The sequence below is a fragment of the Eleutherodactylus coqui genome, chromosome 2 (genome assembly GCF_035609145.1).
Source record: "Eleutherodactylus coqui strain aEleCoq1 chromosome 2, aEleCoq1.hap1, whole genome shotgun sequence".
Classification (NCBI taxonomy): Eukaryota; Metazoa; Chordata; class Amphibia; order Anura; family Eleutherodactylidae; genus Eleutherodactylus; species Eleutherodactylus coqui.
In genome coordinates, this window is record NC_089838.1 from 108,094,249 (window position 1) to 108,110,226 (window position 15,978).

Below are 15,978 nucleotides of genomic sequence, written 5' to 3' on the forward strand. Positions count from 1 at the left end.
AGAATCGCTTGGATATGCAAAACCTTTCTGGTGTTTTTCCATGTTAAAGTGACACATGTCAGATTTGCAAAATTTGGCCTGGTCATTAAGGCGCAAACAGGCTTGGTCACTAAGGGGTTAAGGCTCATATATTAAACAGCAGTCTTCATAAATCCCCCATTAAATTTAAAAGCCATGTTATTCGTTCTGAATTTGAGATAACGAATTAAAAATAATGCTGAACAACCCGCTAAATTTTTCCTTGTTCTGTTACCTCGAAAAATAAACTTTCCGACCATCAGTGTTCACAGTCGTTTACATCTTTTCTGATTTTCAGGATGATTGCCATGGACTTACAGAAGTGTGTACAAGGGAATATATGCCAGTCTGTGGATCTGATGCTGTTACCTATTCTAACAAATGTATGTTTTGCAACGCTAAGAATGGGTGAGTGCTTCAGAGATTTAAAGCGGAGCTGTCACTGACTGACTGCATGGCCCTTCTGACTCTTTCGCTGATTTTTTTTTTCCATACTCACCTCTCTTCGCCAATATGAACTCTTCTTAGGTCTGGCTCCCTACACTCTCAATGTGAAAAGTGGGCAGTCCCCTCTACTCAATTTCTATGGGTGACATAGTACTGTCAATCAGGTTTGATGACACCCTCTTTGATGACTGGTGGGAACCGCCCACTTGACTGACTGAGAGTGCCAGGAGCTGGACTAAGAAGTGCCTGAAAAGGTGAAGGGAAGTGAGTATGGGAAAAAAGACGTACATAGCCAGCAGGGCCCTTGCTGCAGAGCCCTAAATAGTGATAAATGTATATCATGTCCACATAAATAGTGAATACATAGTCAAATAACTACTGAACAGCATCCAGATAAACCAAGGTAGTTCCTAGAAAATGTGAAACCACATTAAACATTGATCCAATTTTCATGTTTTTTATTGCAGGAAGGCGAGCCTACTGATACTATTTGAAGGAGAATGCAAAGCAAAGGTTAGTTTTTTCAGAATTTTTTATTTTATCAGATGTGTCTTAAAGAGGACTTGTCATGTCAGCAATGCTGGCGGCTTAGCTCTACCATCAAAACCCCATTTACTCTATCGCCGCTATTGTTTTTTTTTTGTACTTTCCTCTGTTTGCTTACCCATCACTGTGAATTTGTCAAGTAAGCCAAAAACCTCACTGTCAATGAGTGACATCAGACTGTCAATCACATCCAACATCACCCATTAACAATGAGCAGTTGGGAACACCCAATTGAGAGATTCACATGTTGGGCGTCAAATCTAAGACACCATACAGGCTGAGGCAGGTGAATATTATGATGACATAATACTGGTAGATGGTCACCCAGTTTTTGCATGTAAGTAATTCTCTCTAAGTTATCTGGCACCCGTGCCTGGAAAAAGCTAGATCTGAGGCCTCCTTTACACGGCCGTAGGCGTTTTTACGTGCGCCTGCCAGCGCCGTGAAAACGCGTGCACGGGTGCACACGGCTAACATTTGTCCGTCCTTTAAGATGGCATGGGCATAAACACTGAGGCCGCCATGCTGTTGCTCTTCCCTCCCTCTCACCGGCTCACCTCCTCTCTCCTCCCCTCTGGCTCTTTGCAATAGGAGGGGGCGGGATGGGGCAGAGCTAAGCTCCCGCCCCTTGTCCGCAGCCAGCAATGAGAGGAGGCGGGACAGGCCGGTGCTCCGCCCCCATGCTGCCCCATCCCACTGTAAAGAGCCGGAGGGGAGGAGAGAGGAGAAGAGATTAAGGAGAATCTGTCCGTGGGCGAATTTTCACTGCGTTTCCCGTGGTGATTACACCATACAGGCTGAGGCAGGTGAATATTGTGATGAGATAATACTGGTAGATGGTCACCAAGTTTTTGCATGTCAGCTATTCTCCCTGTTATCTGCCATCTGTGCCTAGGAAAATCTATGTCTAAAGGCCCATTTACACCAGGCGATGATCGCTAAAAGATCGCTCAAAGTGACAGCTTTGAGCGATCATTTTGCATAAAGTATTAAGTATTTACTCAACTACTTAAGATCAATTAAGTGTGCAAATGAAGCCTTAGCTGAAAGCAGTTAAAGGGGTTGTCCCGCGCCGAAACGGGTTTCTTTTTTTTTCAACCCCCCGTTCGGCGCGAGACAACCCCGATGCAGGGACTTAAAAAAAAAAACGCACAGCGCTTACCTGAATCCCCGCGCTCCGGTGACTTCTTACTTACCGGTTGAAGATGGCCGCCGGGATCTTCTCCCTCGGTGGACCGCAAGGCTTCTGTGCGGTCCATTGCCGATTCCAGCCTCCTGATTGGCTGGAATCGGCACGTGACGGGGTGGAGCTACACGGAGCCGGCATCCTGCACGAGCGGCCCCATTGAGAAAAGAAGAAGACCCGGACTGCGCAAGCGCGTCTAATTTGGCCATTAGACGCCGAAAATTAGGCGGCTCCATGGAAACGAGGACGCTAGCAATGGAGCAGGTAAGTGAAAAATTTCTTATAACTTCTGTATGCTCATAATTAATGCACAATGTACATTACAAAGTGCATTAATATGGCCATACAGAAGTGTATAGACCCACTTGCTGCCGCGGGACAACCCCTTTAATAGCCAGAGGGCTCTTATCTGCATTCAGATCCTTTGTTCCCCAGGGAAAAACAATGCTATCAGCACTCCTCCTGGTGAACTGATAATAAGAGTGAAACACGATTTTTAGGTTGGACTGAATTTACCAATCAGCTAACAGTGCCTGAATAGCGCACGATGGGCACATGTTTAGACGCGCCGATGATCGCTAAAACGATCGCCGATTAGCATTTTTTTTTTTAGTAATCCTCGGCTGGTATAAATGGCCCTTAACTCACATGAGTAATGTCAGACCCAGAGGGGCTTTAAAGCTAAAGGTGATCTTCCACCTATATTCAGACCCAGCGGATCACAATGATTGCAGCTCTTAACCCTTTAAATGGCTTGATCGGTATTTGAGGGTCTTGAGCCCCCCAGGCTCCCCACCACCCATTTTCAATAAGATTGTGAGGTGTGATTGATTTGCCATGGCATCCTGGGGCCTTCTGAAGGCCTCCAGGGCTGCCATGACTGATTGCCTTCCTCAGAAAAAAATAACATTATGCTACAATTGCGTTCTTTTTGGTCTCCAAAAAAACAAAAAGCTAAACGCGAGCAAAAAGTCATATGAACTACAGAATTGTCCTAATAGAAGCTGCAGGATGTCCCACAATAAATGAGCCCTTGTGGATTTTCAGTACACAGCCGAAAATTCACAACAAATCCGCAATGTGTGAACATAATTGTTATTCAAGATTATTTAGGGTAACTAATGAAAAATGTTTCTTTGTTTTGCTGCCTAGAACTTAATCTTTGGGTCCCTTTGTGTTCACAATTATTTACAGCGTTCTATTTTTCAGGATAATCAGCCTCAGGATGATTGCCAAGGCTATGGAGAGATATGTACTATGGACTATACACCAGTCTGTGGATCTGATGGTGCTACTTATCCCAACAAATGTCGCTTTTGCTGGACTAAGAGGTGAGCGCCTCAGAGGTTTCAAACATTAAAGAACACAAAGTGGCCACAGGACTCAGAGTATCAATCACTGGGGCTATGGCTGTGCCTATACTACAAGTAGCCTGCCATTTTATAGGGAACCTGTCACTTGCCTAAAGCACCATAAAGTAATATGGTTTTGAACAATCAGCAAATATAATGTAAAGTGGATTACTTACATAAATACATGTAAACAGATAAAATATGATAGGAGACTCCAAACAAAGCCCCAAAAGGGCCTGTATTCTGTGTATGTCCTGCTGCTTCACGGGCTATGTAAGCAGAGGGGAAGCTTTAGTCTGATATTTATACTCGTGAATGCATTTAATTTTAAATATTATCACAAAATCATCGGACATTATATATTTTTACAAACCAAAATGCACAATATGATGGAATGATATGCAAATTGGGGTCTCAGCAGTATGATAAGTATGATAATGCAGATCTATTTCTAAGGGCAAAAAGGGGGACATTTAAGGGCCAAAGAAAGACAGAGGACTTATTCCAAAGACGGACACTTGGGAAGTGTGTGCTATTGAGCAACGCCGCTGCTGGTCAGGTGATACCACTTCTGCATCACCTGACCAGCGGTGGCAGCACTCACTAGCGGGGCAAGCTGCGATCATGATGCTGTCAGCACAAAGTATTGGGGGGGAGGAGAGCACTTGGCAGACTGAAATCAGCAGCGGGTTTGCAACTGAATCCTAGTCAAAATCCACAGCACTGGTGCATATTTTGTTGTATTTCATGCTGAAATGCTGCGGATTGTGTCACAGAAATTTCCACTGTTGAAAATCCACAGCATTTCTGCTATATGTGAATATACCCAACTGGCACAGAAATTGTTATCTGGTTAAAAAACCGCTGCATATAAAACAATGCTTCAAGCAAGGGTGTACGTGCCATAGAGGCAGACCATGTGACTGCGATGGGTCCTTGCTAGAGATGAGCGAGCACCAAAATGCTCGGGTGCTCGTTACTCGAGTCAAACTTCCTGCGATGCTCGAGGGTTCGTTTCGAGTAACGAACCCCATTGAAGTCAATAGGCGACCCGAGCATTTTTGTATATCGCCGATGCTCGCTAAAGTTTTCATTTGTGAAAATCTGGGAAATTCAAGGAAGTGATGGGAACGACACAGAAACGGATAGGGCAGGCGAGGGGCTACATGTTGGGCTGCATCTCAAGTTCCCAGGTCCCACTACTAAGCCAAAATAGCGGCAAGAGTGGGCCCCCCCCCCCCTCCCAACAATTTTTACTTCTGAAAAACCCTCATTAGCAAGGCACACCTTAGCTAAGCACCACACTACCTCCAACAAAGCACAATCACTGCCTGCATGACACTCCGCTGCCACTTCTCCTGGTTTACATGCTGCCCAAACCCCCCCGCACGACCCAGTGTCCACAGCGCACACCAAAGTGTCCCTGCGCAGCCTTCAGCTGCCCTCATGCCACACGCTGGCCTCATAGCCCCACCACCCTCATGTCTATTTATAAGTGTGTCTGCCATGAGGAGGAACCGGAGGCACACACTGCAGAGAGTTGGCAGGGCCAGGCAGCGACCCTCTTTAAAAGGGGCGGGGCGATAGCCCACAATGCTGTACAGAAGCAATGAGAACTCCAATCCTGTGCCACCTCCGTCAGGAGTTGCAAACGTGGGCATAGAAATGGGGAATCCATGTGCCCCACAGTATTCATTCTGTCAAGGTGTCGCATAGCTCAATCCACACTGCAAGGGGAAAGCCGTCTGCGCTCTGCCCCCTAACCAAGTCAGTCAGTGCCTTTGTGCCAGACAGGTCAAACACCGCAATGGGAACTAAGTTTGCACCAACAGCATAGGTGGGTCTTAGGAAACCCAAGACATGAACAAAAAATTGATCTGAGCGGCCAAACATGGCAGACTTGCACTGCGCCCACGGCATAAGCCTCGGCCCCCAGCTTCAGCAATCCTAGGCAGGAAGCCGACTTTCATTGCACCCAGGACATAGGCCTCTGCACAAACCCTCAGCAATCGTGTGCCTACAGCGGACTCCAATGCTAGCGTAGCTGTGCACGTCTCATTAGCGCTGTATTGCTACTGTAGTTTGTCCCAATGCAGTGCCCCGGATAGTAGAGCTAACGTCAGATTAAATACAGGTGGGCTTTGGCCCACACTGCATGCCCCAGTCAGACTGGGGTTCTTTATAAGTAGACACAGGCAGGTACAACTCCGTGTGGACCGACAGCATGGGTGGGTCCCAGGAAGCCACCGGCGTTACATAAATAAATCCCATTGCATTGCCCAGCACAGCTGAGGTAACGTCAGATTAAATGCAGGTGGGCTTCGGCCCACACTGCATGCCACAGTTTGACCGGGGTTTTTAATACATAGACACAGGCAGGTACAAATTCCTAATGTGAAATCCGTGTGGACCGACAGCATGGGTGGCTCCTAGGAAGCCACCATCGGTACATAAATAAATCCCATTGCAGTGCCCAGCACAGCTGAGGTAACGTCAGATTAAATGCAGGTGGGCTTCGGCCCACCAGCATGCCCCAGTCGGACCGGGGTTTTTAATACATAGACACTGGCAGGTACAAATCCGTAATGTGAAGTCCCTGTGGACCCACAGCATGGGTGGCTCCCTGGAACCCACCGGCGGTACATGAATGTATCCCATTGCAGTGCCCTGCTCAGCAGAGCTAACGTCAGATACAATACAGGTGGGCTTCGGCCCACAGTGCATGCCCCAGTCAGACTGGTAATATGTACCTTAACAGTAACCGCGTTGGTGGGAATGTGGTCGCGACTGCGGACCTAGTAGCGCGGTTTTATTTAGTTGGTTTTCGGAATGTGGCCAGGATTAGGTGAGCCGTGGTGGGGGCATGGTGGGGGGGCTGTCTTGTTGTGTCGTTAAAGGTGAAATTCTTGGACTGCCACCAGATGGACCAATGCAAAGATATTTGCCAAGAATGTTTTCATTGTTGGAGGAGGAGGGGGATGTTTTTGAGGCACTACGTGTCCTCTCCACGTGTCCGTGGTTATATGCACCTTAACAGTAACCGCGTTGGTGGGAAATGGCCTCGCTGCCATCATGTCTTTGGAAAGCCTCCGTTTCCACACCCCAGTGACATAGCATTAGCAGCGGTATAGGCAGAGCCCAGAATTAGTAACATTTCAGCGGTAGCATTAGGGACAGGCCCCAGTAGCATATCACTAGCAGCAGTATAGGGGGAACACAGTATTAGTTCCATTTCAGTAGTAGTTGCAGTCTAGACAGGCCCCAGTAACATATCACTAGCAGCAGTATAGGGGGAGCACGTCCTCTAGGCCTACCCCTACCCCTCAGCATGGTGTATTACGAGTAGAGCAGAAACAGAACGCTGTAATTAAAAGTGCCGCTTATTGGCCTGTGGTTGGAGGCTGACTCGCTTATGGAGCGCACAGCAGAGCCAGGAAACAATTATGCGCAATCCTGTAGTGAGACCTAGGTGCGTATGACTGAGCTACTGGAATTCACAGCGCAGAATCAGTCAAGTGGCCAAAGGTCAGTGGTAGGCCTTAAGTATTTTGCTTCAATTGTTTAAAATGGTGAGGTGAAAAACCAGACAGACACCGTATGCAGCGTGTATATGTATACTGTTTCCCTCTGACGGGATGATGGCGATCATGTAACGGACACAGCAGAGCCAGGAAACAATTATGCGCAAGCCTGTAGTGAGACCTAGGTGCGTATGACTGAGCTACTGGAATTCACAGCGAAGAACCAGTCAAGTGGCCAAAGGTCAGTGGTAGGCCTTAAGTATTTTGCTTCAATTTGTTAAATGGTGAGGTGAGAAACCAGACAGATACCGTATGCAGCGTATATATGTATACTGTTTCCCTCTGGCGGGATGACAGCGATCATGTAACGGACACAGCAGAGCCAGGAAACAATTATGCGCAAGCCTGCTGTAACGCTTAGCTGGGTAATAATGAGAGACTACTAGTACCCCCAGCAGACACGCAGTAAACTGAAGACGGTCACAGGCAGCCCAAATATTGTATTTTTTTCCAATTTTTGGGAAAAAGCCAACTGCCTATATGGCCTGTATATGGATTTCCCTGTTGGAGGATGACTGTGGTTATTGAAAGCACAGTGCAGCCAGAAAAAATTATGCGCAAGGCTGCAGTAACACCTAGCTGGGTAATAAGTGAGCGACTACTACCCCCAGCAGACACGCAGTAAACTAAAGACGGTCACAGGCAGCCCAAAGACTTTTTTTCCAATTTTTTTGAAAAAGCCCACTGCCTATATAGCCAGTATACCTCTTTCCCTGTACCACTGTCCCTGCCTCACCAGTACTGCCCCTATACTCAGTAAAATGTCTGCAGACTGAGGACGCTATGGTCTGCACGCCCGATATACAAAAAAAAAAAAAGTGCAACACTGCTAAAACCAGCCTCAACACTACTGCACACGGTCAGATGTGGCCCTAAGAAGGACCGTTGGGGTTTTTGAGGATGAATATAACAGCCCCACACTCTTCCTATAGCAGCTACAGCAAGACGGCACTTTCCCTAATGTCTCTCAACGTGCATCTGTGGCGAGCCGCGGCCGGCCCCAGTTTAGATACTCGGGTGGCACCTGATCTCCCCAGCCACTCACTGCAGGGGGGGTGGGATAGGGCTGGAACTTCACAGGAGGAAGTTGTAATGCCTTCCCTGTGTTACTATTGGCCAGAAAACGGCGCAAAATTTTCTGGGAAGAAAATGAAAGTGACTCGAACACAGTGTGGTGCTCGTCTCGAGTAACGAGCATCTCGAGTACCCTAATACTCGAACGAGTATCAAGCTCGGACGAGTACGCTTGCTCATCCCTTGTCCTTGCAGACTTTTGAAATGAGAATTTTCTTAATCATATTTGCGGCTCATATATTAAGAGACTATTCAGACAATGTGGTTTATGTGTGGTTTTTGCTACGCGGCCAAGAATCATATGGTAGAATCCTCACACAGTTTTACTACAAATTGCCAAAAGTTCCACAACTAAGGCTTCATGTCCACGGACACGCAAGGATTCTGAGTGAGAGAATCCCGCAGAGGATTCCTGTCGTGCCCACAGACCTAAGGCAAAAAATACATTTACTCACCTACCTGGACATGGCGCAGGTCCCCTCCGTCACGGACAGATTTTGTTTCTTCTGCCCGGCGGATGCGCACGTTACGCTGGCCAGTGTGCCACACGCACGCGCCGTGCCTTTTTTCTTTTTTTAAATCTCTTGCTTTACCACAGATCCGTGGCATGTCCGCAGTGTTAGCTGTGGGCATGCCGCGGTCTGGATGGCTTCCATTGACTACAACGGAAGCCGTCCCTGCGGGAACCGCAGGAAAATGGAGCATGCTGCATTCTTTTCCCCACGTGTGATCCACACGCCGTGAAAAATTGCGCCGGATTCCGCAATTCAATTATGCCCATGGACATTAGGCCTAACACATATGGCACTCACTGATTCTGCAAAACTGCAACAATTCTTGGTGAAACCTCATGCAGTATGTGCCACACGGCTAACAAGGTGCATTTACACTGGGCGGTTTGGGTGCGGTAAAGACCACATCAAAAATTGCATTGGAACATACTTAGAGATGAGCGAGCGTACTCGGCCACGCCCCTTTTTCGCCTGAGTACCGCGATTTTCGAGTACTTCCGTACTCGGGCGAAAAGATTCGGGGGGGGGGGGGGGGCGCCGTGGGTGAGTGGGGGGTTGCAGTGGGGAGTGGGGGGGAGGGAAAGAGAGAGGGCTACCCCTGTTCCCCGCTGCTACCCCCCGCTCCGCCACGCCTCCCCCCGCCCCCCGGCATCCCCCGAATCTTTTCACCTGAGTATCGCGATGCTCGATTGAGTAATTACTCGAAACGAGTACGTTCGCTCATCTCTAAATATACTGCGTGCATTTTCTGCCTTTAGATATAAAGAAAGTTTCCGTTCACTGATAGCAAGCCTTATTTAGATAAATAGTGTATATGATGTCCAGGTAAATAGTGAATATGTACTCAGTATAACTATTGAGCACAGCATCCAAATCCATCAGGGCCGTCCTTGGAAAACATGAAACCAAAATAAATATTGATCTTACTTTCATGTGTTTCCCTGCAGGCAGACGAAGACGAACCTACTGCTTGTATCTGAGGGAGAATGCAAACCAAAGGTTAGTTGTTACAGTATTTTTATTTTATCAGACGTGTCTTAAGACTGTAAAATATCAGGGGGTGCGTCTTATAGACCGGTGCGTCTTATAAGGCGAAAAATACGGTATCTTAGTTACTAATAAAATCACTTTTTAGGATCTTTTCCTTCAGTGAATATCATTCTAGTGCAGAACCCTCTTGAGATTTGAGGAGACGCAGAATACCCTCCTCTGTCAGTGAACAGACTGGAGCTGTATATGGCCCAGCCATTAACCCTTTGACTACCTGTAACAAAGAATACTAATAATTCATTATCAAGAACTCCTAAAAATTTTAATATAGAAAAGGGCTTTCATATTTCTTTTTAAACTAAAAGCATTTTAGGACACACACAGTCAATTTGTGCCAAGGGGGGTCAATAGCAACGGAGGCATCTGAGTTTAATAAGGTCAATTTTAATCAACTTTATTAATATTTTGTTATTTCTTAAGGCTCATATATTAAACAGCAGCCTTCATAAATCCCCCCATTAAATTTAAAAGCCATATTATTCGTTTTGAATTTGAGATAAATAATTAAAAATAATCCTGAACAACCCGCTAAACTTTTCTTTGTTTTGCTGTCTAGAAAAATCAACTTTCTGACCATTAGTGTTTACAGTCGTTTACATCTTTCTGATTTTCAGGATGATTGCCATGGATTTACAGAAGATTGCACAAGGGAGTACATGCCAGTCTGTGGATCTGATGCTGTTACCTATCCTAACAAATGTATGTTTTGCAACGCTAAGAAAGGGTGAGTGCTTCAGAGCTGTAAAGCGGAGCTGTCACTGACTGATTGCATGGCCCTTCTGACTCTTTCCTTGATTTTTTTTCCCCATACTTATTTCTCTTTGCCCATAAAGACTCTCCTTAGGTCTGTCTCCTGGCATTCTCAATGTGTCAAGTGGGCACTCCCCACTACTCCACTTCCATGGGTGACATTGGTCTGTCAATCATGTTTGGTGGCACCCACAGAGTGAGTGGTGGGGACCACCCACTTGACAGACTAAGTGCCAGGAGCTGGACTAAGAAGTGCCTATAAAGGTGAAGGGAATGAGTATGGGAAAAAAGAGGTATATAGCAAGCGGGGCCCTTACTGCAGAGCCATAAATAGTGATAAATAATGTATATGATGTCCAGATAAATAGTGAATACATAGTCCAAATAACTACTGAATAGTATCCAGATAAACCAAGGTAATTCCTTGAAAATGTGAAACCACATTAAATATTGATCCCATTTTCATGTTTTTTTATTGCAGCAAGGGGAAGACAGACCTACTGATTGCATCTGAGGGAGAATGCAAACAAAAGGTTAGTATTTCAGTATTTTTTATTTTATCAGATGTGTCTTAAGTGGACCTGTCATGTTGTAAAGTCAGCAGAATTGGCGGCGTAGCTCTACCATTACAACCCCATTTACTCTACGTCACAGTGAATTTTTCAAGTGGGTCATCCACCTCACTGTCAATGAGTGGTTGGGAACACCCACTTGACAGATTCACAATGTTGGGAGCCAGATCTACGAAGACACCATACAGGCTGAGGCAGGTGACTATTGTGATGACATGATACTGGTAGATGGTCACCCAGTTTTTGCATGTAAGCTATTCTCTCTGTTGTCTGCCACCCGTGTCCGGGAAAAGCTACATTTGGGGCCTCCTTCACACGGCTGTAGGCAGTTTTTATGTGCGCCTGCCGACACCGTAAAAACGCATGAACAGTTGCACAAATCTAACATTTGTGCGGCCGTTCATATGGCATGGGCCTGGCGCATATACACCGAGGCCACTATGCCCTTGCCCTTCCCTCTCCCTCTCCTCCCCTCTATCTGTTTTCAATAGGAATGGGCGGAGCTAAGCTCCCGCTCCCTCCCCGCAGCCAGTTGCACACAGCTGGAGGGGAGGAGAGAAGAGGGAGTGAGTTTAGCAGTCCTTTCTCCGGCCACTGTCATTGGCTCCCATAGAAGCCCATGCAGCGTCCGACATATTCCGGCCCGAAATATCGTTCCAGGACTATCTTTTCGGCCCGGCGTGAAAGCGCCTGGCACTATATTGGCCCGGCTGTGCACTTTTATGTCTCGGGAATACAGCCATGTGATCTGATGCATTGGAATCCAATACATCAGATTGTAGTGTATATCGGTTGGCCGTGAAAACGGCGGCAAATATACGCTCATGTGAAAGGGCCCTAAGACACATGAATAATGCCAGACCCAGATGGATTTTAAAGCTGATAGGGATCTTCTCCCTATTTTCCGACCCAGCAGATCATGCTGATTACAGCGTTTAACCCTTTAAATGCCTTGATCCGTATATGGGGGTCATGAGACTCCCCCACCGCCACCTATATCTGATAAGATCCCGAGGTGGGATTGAATTGCCATGGCATCCTGGTGCCTTCTGAAGGCCTCCAGGGCTGCCATGACTGATTGCCTATATCAAAAAAGAAAAACATTTCACTAGAATAGGAGTTTTTTTTGGTCTCCAAAAAAAGAAATAATAAAAACACGATCAAAAAGTCATATGAACGACAAAATTATCCCAATAGAAGCTACGGGACGTCCCACCAGAAATGAGCCCTAAGATTAACAAACTGCAATGTGTGAACATAACTGTTATTGAAGATTAATCAGGGTAACTAATGAAAATTTTTCTTTGTTTTGCTGCCTAGAAATTAATATTTGGACCCATTTGTGTTCACACTTATTTACAGCGTTCTCTTTTTCAGGATAATCAGCCTCAGGATGATTGCCAAGGTTATGGAGAAATATGTACTATGGACTATACACCAGTGTGTGGATCTGATGGTGCTACTTATCCCAACAAATGTCGCTTTTGCTGGACTAAGAGGTGAGCGCCTCAGAGGTTTACAGCTGTGCCTTTACTACAAGGTATTAGTAGCCTGTCAAATTTTATAGGGTAAGTGACTTGCTTAAAGCACCATAAAGTAATATGGTTTTGAACTAATCTGCAAATATAGTGTAAAGGTCCTTTTACACTGAACAATGTTGGGCAAGCGATGCCCGAGACTCTTCCCCCGCATACACTCGCTACCATGCTGTCACACGGGAGCTAGTAGAACTGGCTCACAGAGCGGCCAGCAGGGAAGCGGAGCGGCTGTAGGGAATTTCACTCCTTGCACTCCCTGCTCCTCTCTATTGACTTAACATGAACGATGAGTTGATCGCTCATTGTTCAATGTAAATTGCAGCCGTTCAGTATTGAACGGCTGCTATGTTAAGTCAACGGAGAGGGGCGGGGGAGCGATAGGAGTGAAATCTCCTCCAGCTGCCTCGCTGTGAGCAATCGATACTAGCTCCTGTGCAGCAGCACGTAAGCTAGCATGTGCGGGAAAGAGTGTCTGGCATCGTTTGCCCGACATTCGTCCCATGTAAAGGGAATCTAAAGTGGATTACTTACATAAACACATGCAAACGGAGAGGATATGATAAGATAGGAGGCTCCAAACAAAGCCCCAAAATGGCCTGTATCCAGTGACTGTCCTGCTGCTGCACAGTCTATGTAAGCAGAGGACATTTGGGAAGTGTAAGCTAGTGAGCACCGCCGCTGCTGGTCATGGGGCATGCTGCGATCATGATGCTGTGAGCACAAAGTATTGGAGGGGAGGAGAGCATTGGGCAGGCTAGAATCAGCAGCGGGTTTGCAACTGAATCCTAGTCAAAATCCACACAACTGGTGCATATTTTGATGCAGTATTTCATGCGGAAATGCTGCGGATTGTGACACTCCGGACACTTGACACACATGTGGAGTTGGGAGGATTAAGTGTTGGCTTGTCACGGCGGCACTTACCAGATTCCTTTACCCGAGGGATAACACGTAGCCAAGGCCAGAGTATGTCTGCAAGCCTCCAATGACACCCCTAGGACTGGGAATGCCAATAAACAGGAAGATGAGGGTAGTAGCTGTCAGGGGTGACACCACCTTTCCTACATACTGGCATGCTACAGGGCGGAGAATAATCACAGACACAGTCTCTTTGTACCTCAGGTCCCCAGGAATGGTTAGGGCACGGTAAAACTTTACTTGAATAAACTTGCAGTAAACAATTATAACAATTTAGGTACAGTCTATACAGTGCAGGCAAGAGAACGGTCCTGCAGCCCACTTTATCTGCCAGGAACCGCTCCTGAAAAGGCAACACTCCGGAGGAGCAAAAGGGGTAGGGGTCACTCCACAGACACTTTGGCAGCAATTATTGACTTTAAGTATTTGCACCCTGCACTGGAGATGCATGGATGTAACTCAGTAGCATACTTCTATCCGGGGATCCTAACTCTGGACAGCTGCGTAGAAAAACTTGGAGACTGCACTGGGTCTTGTCTTACAGAATTTCTAACGAATGCTCTCTCTTATGCTTGGGACTCACTCCACTCACATCCAAAATACAGTTGCTACAAGATCTCTCTCCTCCTCTACCATTTTCACTATAAGGAAGCTGAAGGTGCTTCCATGTGGCTCTGTGTTAGACTCTCTCCGATTGTAGACCAGATGGAAGCTACTTTCCCTCTCTCAAGAATTCCTATTTATACCTTCACTCATACCACATGACAGACTGATACATTTACATTCAGGCAATGATGTTATGAAAGTTAACCTCTCAAGCGCCACAGCTGTACAACACTCACACTGGAAATAACAAGACAGGCTTGCACAGTGCATCAACATGAGACCATCATGTATGACATTAATGGAAGGGGCCAGGATAATGTGCTGGGCCACTACAGTGTGCATTTTCTGCTTTTTGGTATAAAGAAAGTTTCCATTCACTGATAGCAAGCCTTATTTAGATAAATAGTGTATATGGTGTCCAGGTAAATAGTGAATATGTACTCAATATAACTATTGAGCACAAAATCCAGATCCATCAGGGCCGTCCTTAGAAAACGTGAAACCAAAATAAATATTATTCCCACTTTTATGCTTTTTCCTTACAGGCAGACGAAGGCGAACCTACTGGTTGTATCTGAGGGAGAATGCAAACCAAAGGTTAATTTTTACAGTATTTTTATTTTATCAGTTTTTTCTTAAGACTGTAAAATATCACAGCTATCCGTTACTGATTATACCTCCCTGAATAACCTGGCATATTGGGACGTGTCATGACCCAGGTATAATGGAGTCGTTCTGCTGTAGCGTTTCCTCCTGCATTAATCCTACACACCTTGTTCATAACCACGGACACCATCTTTGGATTAAATTGGCCACAGCAGCCATGTTTTACTGAACAAAAAAACATAAAGCCTTATAACATATCATAACCTTCCCACACCCTGAGAGAAAAGAGATCCTTGGAGCCCCAAATAATTCTGTCGCCTCACAAACCAGGTATATATTTGTAGTGGCTCCCGACACACACCAACCGACCCTATTTCCCAAATCATGCCTCCCGCCGCAAGCCAACCGATTTGGGATGCCCACACTCACCAACTAGCCTCTAGTCGCCTACCTCCTAAAACCGAGGCCCGCTAGCCATACACTGGCTAGCCAAACCAACCAACTTTGCAGGGACTCCGGCCTGTGAAAGCAAAGAGGCGACAGACCCACCTAATGATCAATCTAAAAAGGGAGGGGGGGAAGGTAGCTATCCAGCCCCTTCCTTTCCCCACCCCACTTTTGTGTTGACTCCAAGAACCGTCTTACTTGCTGCCATGAAAGAACCACAATCCTCCCTCCCCTCCCCACCACTCACTCTTCTCAGTCCTGCTTTTCCTATTTCCTTCTTGTCCTTCAGCTCCTGGACTAGCTCCTCACCCTTTTCTTCCCGAACTTTCTCCCCTGTCCAACGCCTCCTTTCTACATTAACCCCTTCCCTCCCCCCGTAACCCTGTATGGAGCTGTCATCCTGGGCTGTGGGCAGTCGTCCCGTCCACCCCCCCTGGCAATGCGAACGGCGCTATCCACGGCCATGTCGGACTCCGCCAGCGGAATACCGACACAACATCCCCAAAAGACCCCATACTCACCTCTCCGGATCCGCCGTCCACGTCCCGTCAGGCATGCGGGTGCACATGTGCTCTACAGCGTATGACGCTCCGGCAGTGTGGGATGACGTGTTTTCCTGTGGCAATTAGAGCATGCCACGGTTTCTTTCATGTTGTTGAATTCCGCAGTATTATTCCACAGGGTGAGCATTGAGCTATTAGGTCCAATAGAGCCTAATAGCTGCGGGATAACGCTGTGGATTTCCGCCGCGTGAAACATGGTAGAAATCCGGCCG